This window comes from Petaurus breviceps, unplaced genomic scaffold (assembly GCF_028583685.1).
Source record: "Petaurus breviceps papuanus isolate PSGF00001 unplaced genomic scaffold, PetGlider_PUasm1.0 126, whole genome shotgun sequence".
NCBI lineage: Eukaryota > Metazoa > Chordata > Mammalia > Diprotodontia > Petauridae > Petaurus > Petaurus breviceps.
In genome coordinates, this window is record NW_027185655.1 from 8205297 (window position 1) to 8217919 (window position 12623).

Here is a 12623-nt window from a genome sequence, read left to right on the forward strand (position 1 = left end):
TCTCTCTCTCTCTTTTGGTATGATGGGGGAGGGGGATGGGAGTTGGGGAGGTTGTAGAGGGAGCATGTCGCTATGATTTCTTTCAGAAAGGATCTACATTAACTAGGCTCAGTAGCCAACCTTGATTTCCATTAGTGTGGTTACAACATTCTATATGGATATTATACTTTTCAAAGGAAGTTCTAAATTTTTTTCTCCAAAATATTCATTAATTTTTCCCAAACCCCTTTGAGGACTGGTGTTGGTGAACTGATTAGAGAAAGATTAAAGGATTACTGAAGACCCCACACCAAGGAACTGACAGAGCCTGGTATAGTTTGGGAAGAAGAGCTGACTGGTGGTGACTTTGAGGAGTAAGCAAGGCTTCCCCTCTCAGATGTGAACCTAAGATTTCTGTGATTATTCAGGCTTCATTCCACCCCATAATTTAGCCTCTGAAGTTTGAAGCTTCCAATTATTTACTTTAAAAACAGTCATTTTGTCATTCGAGGAAGTTGAAAACCTATGTATGATGAATAAATTCAATCAAAAGCAGAAGTGGCTACATTTTCTTGGAAAATAGACAAGGAATTTCTTTTAGTGTCAAAAATACAATTTATTAGTCCTTTAATGATTCCAGGAAGTATAATAACACTTAACATTAATAAAGGGCTTTAAGGTTAGCAAAGTATTTTATAAACTATTAATCTATTTTATTCTCACTATGGCCCTGGATGGTAGGTGCTATTATTATACCCATTTTACAGATGATGAAACTGAGGCAGACTGGTTAAATGACTTGTTCAGGCTCATACAATTGATGTGTCTGAGGTTACATTTGAACTGAGGTCTTCCTGACTCTAGACCCAGTTTTCTAGCCATTGGGACACCTAGCTGTAACAGTAATCACCTAAGCAATTCACTTAACTTCTGACTACCCCCAATTTCCTCATCTTTAAAATGAGGCTTAGTTTGCCTTGCCCAGGATCACATAGCTAGTAAATGACTCAGGTTGATTTGAACTCAGAGTTTTGAGTTGCTTTAAGTCCAACATTCCATTTTTCTGAGCTTGAGCAGGGATAGGTATACTAGCTAGTCTCCCCAACTCCAGACTTCTCACAGCAGTTGATCCTATATATTATCACTACCCTAATCTTTTAACATTACATCACTACCTTGCTTACAAATCTCTGTCACATCCCTACTATTTTACAGAATCAAATGAAAACAACAATATTAATAGCTAATGTTTATATAGCACTTCCTCCAGCAGCTAGGTAGCCATAGGTATAGACATTGAGAGCTGCTTACACTATGGGTATGGGCCTGAGCACATGTGTCTAATTTGCCTCCTTGGTTGCAAGCCATTTCCATAACTTTGAAATTAAACTTCTGCTTGATTCCTGACTCTTCTGTGTCTATTCTGCTCTGTTTGCTTCAGTGATTCACAGGTTAGAGGTCAGTTCAGTTCAGTTCAGTTGATACCTCCTACCTATACTGAGGTCCTCCTTTGTGACTCAGGCTCCAATGAAAGTCCTATCACTCTAGAAAGGGTTCAAGAACAGGACCTATGGTTTACAATATATGACTGTTCCCATAAGGTCAGACTGTTGTTTAATTGTATCTGACTCTTGAGTTTCCTTGGCAAAGATACTGGAGTGATTTGTCATTTCTTTCTCCAGTTCATTTTACAGATGATAAAACTGAAGCAAACAGGGTTAAGGGACTTACCCAGCGCTGTGCAGCTAAAATGTGTTTGAGGTCATATTTGAACACAGATCTTCCTGACTCCATGTCTGGCACTCTATTCCCTGTGCTGCCTAGGGCAGTCTAGCAAGTACAAAAAGGCTCATCATTGGAGAGTTGCCCATCATTGTTTTGGGGAATAGCAACTCCTAAAAGCAATCAACCAGGGTGGGGAAGGATATGATACCAATGAAACCATGAATCTTTGAAGTGTATGGAGGATGATTACATTGTGTTTTTATTGTGTTTGCTGGGAGGTGTGCTATACAGAATTAACGATGGAGTCAGAGGACCTGGTTTCAGTGCCAACTCTCTAAAGACTTTAAATGTAGGCAGCTGCAGAGGGCTATAAAATTGTTCATACACTTTGACCTGCAATACCACTATTAGGTCTGTATCCTAAAAGAGATAAAAAGCAAAAGGGAAAAGGACCTAGATGTACAAAGATATTTATAGCATCTCTTTTCTGGTGGCAAAGAATTGGAAATTGAGGGGATGTCCATTAATTGGAGAATGACTGAACAATTTATGGTATATGAATGTGATGGAACACTATTGTGCTCTAAGAAATGATGAGCAGGTGGATTTCAGAAAAACCTGAGAAGACTTATGTGAACTGATACATAGTGAAATGAGTAGAACCAGGAGGACATTGTACATAGTAACAGAATTACCATATGATGATCAACCTCTAACTTAGGTATTCTCAGTGATACAATGATCCAAGACAACTCTGAAAGACTTAGGATAAAAAAATGCTATCCATCCCCAGAGAAAGAACTGATGGTACCTGAATACAGATTGAAACATACTTTTTCTACTTCATTTTTCTTGTTTTTTTTTGTATGTTTTCTCTTACAATATTATTTACTAATATGGAAACATGGTTTACATGACCACACAAGCATAGCCTTGTAAAGCCACACATGAGCAGCTTTCCAGAGTACTGGTACTATGAACAGCTTTTCAAGATTCTGATTACACAGTATAGTGAACTATCTATTTTGCAATAACAAACCATAGCAAAACATTCACAGAAAATCAAGGTACAGCATTCACAATGTTACAACTTATCACAGAAAAACAAAATTCACAATGACTTATCACTAAAGTGGCCACATAGTTTTCACCAAGGTGGTCACAATAGTTTTCAACAAAGTATAATCATTTAGCCAATCTATCACTTAGTAACTCAATCATTCAATCATGAAGTACAAAAGGTCAAAGTCACTATTCAGTCATCAGTCACTACTCAGTACCCTCTTAAGGGGTAGTGGAGAAAACACAGGCCATCCACCCCTCAGTCACAAGTAAATCATAATCTTCTCGGTCAGTACACAGTATCCAAGTAAAGTCTTCTTTCAGCTTGACTTGAGGCTGGCTCTCAGCTTCCATGGTTCCTCTTCCATGGTCCCAGCTCCAACTGTCACCTGGGTACAAAGGCAGGCAGCTCCCAGTTCCTTGTACAGCTCCTTGTCCAGTTCTTCATCCTGTTCCCATTCCATATTGAAGCTCACAGTGTCCAGTCCGCCTCAAGTCCTTCACAGTTCTTGTTTCTGAGAAGACAAAACTTAACAGAGCTACAATAATATTTGTACACATTTCTGGCACCATCATCCTATGAAATCAACTCAGATCCATCAACAAAATCTGAGAACTCAATACAAATCATCAACATAGAAATCAATACAGATTCACAAATGAGATCCAAGAGGTCAGCACAAAACATCAGTAAAGTCCCAGGACCTCCAAAACCCTCCTCCAGGACTTCTGTAAACATACAACCAGAAAATACACATTCAGGGCTTCTATTAAGGTCCCAGGGCTTCTGTACAAAGTATAACAAACAAACATCAACACAGACAGAGCAGACAAACAGAATGCCCGGATACCACAAGTTTTCTCTTTCTTGACTCTGCCACTACAAGAATTCTCTCTTCAGTTCTCCTGTCTTTAGCCCTGGGGCTCTCCTTATATATGGTCATTAGCTTCTCCCCAGGAGTTCACAAGTTGTGGGGTTCACACGTTCTGTTTCTTAACAGACGGATACAAGGCTCAAAAGAAAGTTGAACTGAAACAAGGTGTTAATTCGATAGCTGAAACAAGGTGTGAATTACTTCTGTGCTTGCCTATATCAATCAAATTGCTTGCCTTCTCAATAGAAAAGTGGGAAGGGAGGAAGAGAATTTGGAACTCAATTTAAAAAAATGAATGTTAAAAATCATTTTTTACACATAATTGGGGAAAAATAAAATACTAAGTAAAAAATAAAATGAAATTAAAAGAAGAAAAAGAGATTCAGATAGCTATTGATTAGAATTTGTAGAGCTACCAGACATGCTATTTGTGTGCCCCTGGGTCTCAGTTTCCTCATCTGTAAAATGAGAGAAGTGGACTACATCATCTGTAGGAGAAACATTTATTCTGATCCATTTAAAAAGAGTATTCATCATCCACAAATGTCTAATCATTTTCTACCCCACCTCCAAGCTGGGACAAGGTAAAATTTCCTCTTTCAGCAGTTCATACCAGTGTCCCTTATCAGTTTTCTGCCAGAAGTCACACTTGATTTTTTTTTTAGCTGAGTTTTGTTAAAAATGGGAGAAACTGGCTGAAGTGTTAATGGGAAAAAGTCTGCATTGTAGACAGAAGAGAGGATAAATCATGTTTCTATAGGGCAAACATGCTGCTACCAAATAGGATATTATGAAGGGGCAATTTGCCTTTCCTTCAGTAATATTATGTTAAATCTTGAGGAACACTGCATACAATAATAGCAATAATGTTTTAAGAATGGCTTGGAGATGGGGTGGCTAGGTGGTGAAGTGAATAGAGCACCAACCCTGGAGGACCTGAGTTCAAACCTGGCCTCAGACATTTAACATTTACTAGCCGTGTGACCTTGGGCAAGTCACTTAATCCCAATTGCTCTGCATCCCCTCTTCCAAAAAGCAAAAAGAAAGAAAGAAAGAAAAGAACGACTTGGAGTGAATAAGTCGTTTTGTCTATTATAAATACCCAAACTAATTATAAAGGACTTATGAAAAAAGACACTATCTGCAGCCAGAGAAAGGATTGATAGATGTATGTATAGAATAATTATATATGTGTATATATATGCATATATATATATATAAAGACACACATATACATGCATACACATATCTATTTATGTTTAATGGTAGCTTTCTCTGGGGGGGAATTTTTTTTAAACGTGCAAGATAGTTTTGTTGTATATTTGAAAGGAATGGTAAGTTGTGCATGGTAGATTTGCAGCTTCATGTAGAAACATCTGTTTTATTATGCTATGTTATGGAAATATTTGTTTTATTCCATAAATTAAAAAGAAGATTAAAGAAGGAATGACAGGTGACTCCAGTATCTTTGCTAACAAACAAACCCACATAAGGTCACATAGAGTCAGAAACGACTGAAAAAACGACTGAACAACAAGCACACTCAAAAGTAATAAAACTATTTTAATCCTTAAAAATTTGTTGAATCCTAAAAGGCCATAATTTATTGTAAATATACTTACCACATAGTGTTTATATGTATAATATATATGCACACACATATGCCTAAAATACATACATATAGATTCTAAATGGTAAGTGTGCTATTCTATAGGTGCATATAAGCTTGCTTTGGCATAGATTTTGGGTTGTTTGGACCTCTCTGGAATGCTCCCATTGCAGAGGAGGAAAAACAAGTCTGACATTGTCCATACCTTTGTAATTTTCCATTTTTATAATCTCTGGCCTCCACATGCAATTACAATGAATTTTTAAATAAACCTAATAACTGAATGTGCTCTACAGATATTGTTTGTCTTTTAGTATTTGTGTGGGTTTCAGACAGTGCTAAATAGTTTTATATGACTCAGAGGCGACTATAAAATGGACTGCCTTTCCTGCAGTAAGTGTGTGTGGGGGAGGGGATGACTCCTGTGTCTTAGCATGGGTCTAGCTTTATTGCATTTTCTAGGAGTTTCCAAAGCTGCTTTATGGAGGCATCTTTTTGGTTGGGTTCTGGGACATGAGATGACATTTTGCCTGCACTGCTCATGTTCTTCTACAAAAGTGTAGCCTCCTACCTAGATACTGTACTGGGTTGATTTTCTCTCTGATGGAAAAAACAAACTTACAAGTTAAATTGAATTGTAGCTGAGGGAAACAATGAAATGTCTTCTTTGCTCTGCTTGCCATGAAGATCCAAAAAATATCCCCAAGTTTCACACTAAAGGAGTTGTTCCCTTATGCAAAAGTCCAAGGAGTGAGACTTTGAGAAGTCAGGCTGCTCTCCAAATGCTAAGTCGTGAGAGTTATGTTCTGGGAGACTTTTAGCTAGGTCTTCACTCACCGCTGACTGCTAGAGCTCTCGGGATTAGTATTGGCACTCTTCTTACCATGCGGCCATCTAGGTTGTAAGGTCTATCTTTTTTTGGGGGGGAGGGGTGCTCTCAGGGATTAGTATTGGTGATCTTACTACACGGCCATCTGTCTTGGTCAGGGTGGGAGGGTGATGGCAAAGCTGACTCCACCCTCCACCACCGTGTGTGGAGAATATGATTTCATTGATGTAGAGAATCCACAGACCAATAGCTACTTGCATCTTATAGTCCTTGCAGAGTTCCTCAGGGCACTGAGTGTCTTGTCCGGTATCACACAGCCACAGTGGTGAAACTGGAACTCATGTCTTTCTGACTCTGAGACTGACTATTAATTTACTTCATCATGTTACCTTGTCACTTGTTACTCAGTCCTTCAGTACAGCCTGACTCTTTGTAACTCAGTATGGGATTTTCTTGGCAGAAACTGGAGCGGTTTGACATTTCCTTCTCCAGTGGATTAAGGTAAGTAGAAGTTAAGTAAGTGACTTGCCCAGGGTCACACAACTCATGAGTGTCTGATGGCAAATTTGAACCCAGGTTCCCTAACTCCAGGGAAGTCACCTAGTTGCCTCCATATGCCTACTTCTCCATTACCATCAGTTAAATTAGCATATATTTAGTTCTTCATAGCTGGTACAGTGGATAGATCACTGGGTTTGGAATCAGAAAGACACACCTTCCTGAGTTCAAATCTGGCCTCAGATATTTACTGTTTGACCCTGGGCAAGTTACTTAATTCAGTTTGCCTCAGTTTTTTCATCTATAAAATGAGCTGGAAAAGGAAATGACAAACCACTACAGTATCTCTGTCAAGAAAACCCCAAAAGGTGTTTCAGAGAATCAGACATAACTGAAATGACTGAACACACACACACACACACACACTCCACCAAAGGCCTGGAGAGATAGGGGCCGAAGTCACTGAGGGAACAGGGGATACTACCACCACTATCAATGATATGAAGACAAAGGGCTAAGAGCTAGACAGAACCATAGACAACTGCCATTACCATCAGTCCCTTTGGGCATAGCTTTGCCCCTCAACAACCGTGATGGACAGATTTAATAAGGATGATAACAGTAACTGATATTTATATAACACCTTAAGATTTTAAAGGATTTTAATATTTATTATCTCATTTGATCCATACACCTCCTGTGAGATTTCATTCAGATATCATTTATCCCCATTCTACCTCTATTTATCCCTATTATAAATCCTTCTTTGGAGGAGACAGTGTAGAGTAGTGGATAGAGAGTCAAAGAGACCTAGGTTCAAGCCCTGCTTCTGTGCCATCCATTGGGTGCATGACCCCGGGCTTGTTCTCTCAGCTCTGGAAGCCCTTCTCTAAATGGCAGAGAACATGTTGCTCTCCTTTGGTACAGGGAGTTTCCATGTTCAAGAATTCCCATGCCAGTGAAATCACAGATGAAGCCCTATTCCTGTCTCTGCAAATGAGGGCATTAGAGCTCCTCTCAGATGTTAGCTGACTTGCTCACATTACACAGCTAATAAATGTTTAAATGTGTACAAAACATGTTGTCTGCTGATAGCCATCCCCACATACCTTGGATTAACGATCTCCTTCATGCTATGCTCCCAGCTAATATTACCATCAAGCCTCCTGTTACTGACTCTTGTCAGTTGAATACCCTCAATCAACTGGCTATGGTGTGCAGACTTCCAATGTCTACTCTCCACTTTGACATCTGCCAAGATAAAAACACCTGTCTTGCTATGTCTCATAGCACACTCATCCCTATCCTTATCCCTGTCCTGAACATTAACTCGTTGTTACTGTTGTTGAGTTGTGTCCAACTCTTCCTGACCCCCAAAGATACTGGAGGGGTTTGCCATTTCCTTCTCCAGCTCATTTTACAGATGAGGAAACTGAGGCAAACAGGTTTAAGTGACTTATTCAGGGTCACACAGCTAGTAAGTGTCTGAGGCTGTATTCTAACTCAGGAAGATGAGTCTTCCTGACTCCAAGCTCAGCACTCTATGCACTCTGATGCCATCTAGCTGACCCCAAATCCTATCTTTAACCCTATACTTAACTCTATCCCTATCATTAACCCATTCCCTATTCATATCTTTAGGTGGCCAGTTGCTCAGTGGATAGAGTGCTGAGCCTGGAGTCAGGAAGACATGAGTTCAGATCTGACCTCATGTCCCTTCCCTAATCTCACACCTACCAGTCTATTCTTCACTGTCCTGCTTTTCCACGGAGCCCCCTGTATTCTTTGTTCATAAATTCCTCTTTCTCTTCTATCTCTCCTTTTCACACTCTTTCCTTCTTCTAACACATAAGAAAAGAAAGCTTTTTCCAGTGGAACTGCCCACTCTTTTCCAGGGATGGTTGCTTCATCTACCCTGTAGAGAGCCAGGAGGAAGTATCAACAGAATCCTCAGATAGTTAAGTGTTGCACAAAGGACAGAGTGCTAGACTTCCAATTAGAAAGACCCGAGTTCAGATCTGGTCTCAGACACAGTTCTGCTATAACTTGACATGGGTATTTCCCAAAAATCACCAGATTTTTTCCCCTTAAAACACCCCCCCACCCCACTCCCCTACACATCACAGGGCTTATGGAAAAATGAAGTTGGGGTACAACACTGGAAAACTTGGTCAGTGGCATACAATAAAAGATTGGAACCCAATAAAAATGGTGGCACAATTAATAGTGATGGAATTCCTTGGGACTATGGGAGAATCGGGAAGGGATTGGAGGAAGGGCTCAAGGTCTCTGACCATAGCTCCTACTGCACCAGAAAAGATGAAATCAATATGGCAATCACCTTGACAAAGGCCTGAAATATGCTTGGGTAAATTGAGTTTGGAGGACTGTAGCTTGTGAGAGATTGGGAAATGGTGCAATTTTCAGTGTTCTCAATATTTCTCATGGAAGAAATCATGCATAAGTAAATTGGACATTTCTCTCATGCTCAAATTGTTCCCTAATAAATCAATAGTGTTGGAACAAATTTGCATTTCCACAAAACAAGTATTATAGTTGAACAAATATCATATGCTAGATATTTGACCCTGAGCAAGTCACTTAACATGTCTGCCTCAGTTTTCCTGTTTGTAAAATGAAGAAAATAATAGGACCTATCTCCCAGGGCTGTTGTGAAGACCAAGTGAGATATTTGTAGAGCATTTGCACACTTTAAAGTACTACATAAATTCTAGCTCCTATTATTATCAACACACCCAGAATGTTTGTTGCCATTTCTCAGCAATCTCTTCCCTTTTGAGGTTTATTCCATCTGTTTTCCCCCAATGCAGATTCCATATGTCTTCTACTAGTCCCCAGATCATTCACTGTCCTTTCCCAAGGAGTTTATTGTTTTCATCTCTAGCTCTTCTCCTGCAATTATATTTGGTATCTTCAATATACACGTTGCTATCTCAAATAGGGCAGCTAGGTGCCACAGTGGATGGAGTGCAGGACCTAGAGTCAGAAAGATTTCTCTTTCTGAGTTAAAATCTGGCCTCAGACACCTACTAGCTGTGTGACCCTGGGCAAGTCACTTAACCCTATTTGCCTCAGCTTCCTCATCTGTAAATGAGTTAGAAGAGGAAATGGCAAACTAGTATCTTTGCCAAGGAAACCCCAAAATGGGGTTATAAAAAATTGGGCATGACAAACAACTAAACAACAACATCCCCTCAAATATTCTGACTTTTTAATTTTTCCCCTCAACTTCCATTCCACTTTGGCCACATAATAGGACAGTTTAAATCTTACCATTACTAGCGTCTATTATCCAGAATTCTGACCACACTCTCTCCTCTTTCCATCTTTCCTTGGGACTCACTTCTCCTAACTTTGACCTTACCTCAGGTTACCAAACCCATTCTCTCACCCTTTTCTGGCTTCACTTTTCTGCCTTTGTTTCTATAGTCAGTTAGCATCATCATCTACTCTTGACATCTTTGATACCTTGTCTTATTCAGACACTTACCAGCTGAGCGACCTTGGGAAAGTCACTTAATTTCTCTGATTAAAATGGAGATGGGTATTAGTACCTTCCTGAAGGAGTTCTTGTGAGGATAAAATGAAATAACACATATATAACAAAGCATTATAGAAATTCTAGCTGTTATTATGACTCCAAAAACTTCAGCTAGCCTCATGCCTGCCTTAAGTCTTCACCTGTTCCTTATCCTACCCTGATAGATTCCAATGAACAGATAGTACTTCTACTTAAGTGTTTACTACCTTAAATGTTTCATTAGTTCTTCTGTTATTCTGGGAAATGGTAGAGTTAAAACAGAAGTAAATTATAATGCCCTCGAAGGTGTAATGAACTTCACTCACCTGTGTATGGGTGAAGAACAGGATTTTCCTCCTCCATTACCTTCCTTGTTCTTTATTGTTTTTCCTGGATTAATTGTATCGGAGTTCTCATTGTTTTTTTTATGGTTTGGCAACAGAGGATGGGTTGGATGGGAGCTTTATTTGTTGATTGGGTAACTGATCATCTAAAATGATGACACTGTAACTCGGGGGTAAGGGAGGGCTGCATTTATGAAGGCTTGCTTGGGATGGCTATGGAGTAAAGATGCTTTTGGAGCACTGGGTCAAGCTAAGATTATTTGCTCTTGAGTTTCAGCAATTCAGTGAAAATTTCCCCCCTAGCCTACATTGATATTTCAAGGTGTAAAGTGCTTTTTCCAGTTGTCTTCTCACTATAGTTATCTCTCCCTCATCATGACTTTGCCCATCATGGTTTTGATATTTTACAGGCCAGCATAAGAGATTAAATGGGAATTTTTTGGGAGCTTTGCAGATGACACATGAAGGCCAGCAAATGACACAGAAAAAGTTTAGAAATTCAGAAGTGCATAAAATAGATATATTTTATTGTACAACACCAACATGTTTTATCTTTTAATATTGTAGTAATTCAGACTACTTCTCTGGTCCAAAGGGAAAGCCAAAAATTTTTACATGGAATTTCCAGATAGCAGGAACTCCTAGCCCCCACAACGTGAAAGGAATAACTATATGTTTTTTATGTATTGATGAATTCTATAGGCATAGAGATTTCTTTTTCTTTCTTCTAGGTTATAATTCCACAACTTTGAACCAGTTTTCCCTATTCTTGGATGATTTGTGGTGTAACTGTAGCACAAAGGTCTATGAGAAGAGATACAACCCATGAAAGAGTGGGCATGATACCCCAGATCTCAAGCTTTACTCCCCAGATGATGCCCAATGCTTGACCCAAAGACTAGAGCTAGGATGGATCATGCCATAACTGATATAGCACAAGTTTCTAAGAAGGCAGTAGGTGCCACCCAAGACCTTCTGTTCTACCACTATGCAAGAACATCAGGATAATTTTGCATATGGTAGCCAAAAGGGAATGCTAGAGCTGATAGAAGAAACATCCTACTGGTCCAAGATAGTAAACAGATGCAAGAAATATGAGACAAGTGCTCTCCATGTTCAAAGGAAGGTAGTATTGACTTGCGCTGCTTATCCCAAGAAGAAAATACCAGCCAATCTTCTGAACTGATATGCATTGACTTTGTCTCTGGAAGAAAATGAAGAGAACATAATCAATGTACGCAACAGATAGGATGAAATATTTTACCCAGTAGACACAGGTCTATCCAAATGGGAGCTGGAAAGTGCCTATCTATGTAATAATCAAAATGTTGGGGTGAAGTGTGGGGATTTCTGAGCTCTCTAGCTTGGTTCCATTCCAATCAACCCTGACATTTTAAAATAGGCTGTTACAAAGGAGATGTTAGCTTTTGTAGGAATCAAGAAATTGAGAACCATAACTTGATAACATTCCTTAAGTGCTATATATTACAAATGCCTCTGGCTCTTTAAATAGACTATTATAGAAATCATTTATGACTCTACATTTCCTATCTGAGTGACCTCTTATGTGTAAGAAAGTCCTTGTTCATTTTCTATTATGTAAAGAAGTATTCATTCTCTTATTATCCTCAAATTATCTTCTCCAAGCTTTGAGCATTGTCTCCTGATTTTAGTATTCTGGGATTTGGTGAAATCGAGGTTTCATATTATAACACTGAGCAGCTGTACTGGTAGATGGAGGGGAAAAACTGACAGATCATTTCAAGGAAATCCCAGGACACAGATTTTCTATACATTTGCACTCTTATTTACATAAATTTACATGTTGAGTTAAAAAAAACAGACTCCCATTATATAAAATAAAACATTCAACTCTTTTTTTTTTCTTGGTAGGTAGATTAATCACATATTCCAGGTTGGCTTTTCTGGTGCCTGGAGCTATCTCCCCATCTTGTCCCTGAGGCTTTAAGCCCTTTCCATCCTCTAGCCCCACCTTTCAATCACCAGCCTGTAGGGAAGCAATATCCTTATCATTTTAGAATTACCATACCCTCTCATCTGTCCTGTCCATGATCATTTGCATGTGCTAAAAAGAAACCCTCTGACTTCCCAACTACATAGTCAACAAGATTGCATTCTCCCACCAGGGAACCAGCTTGTC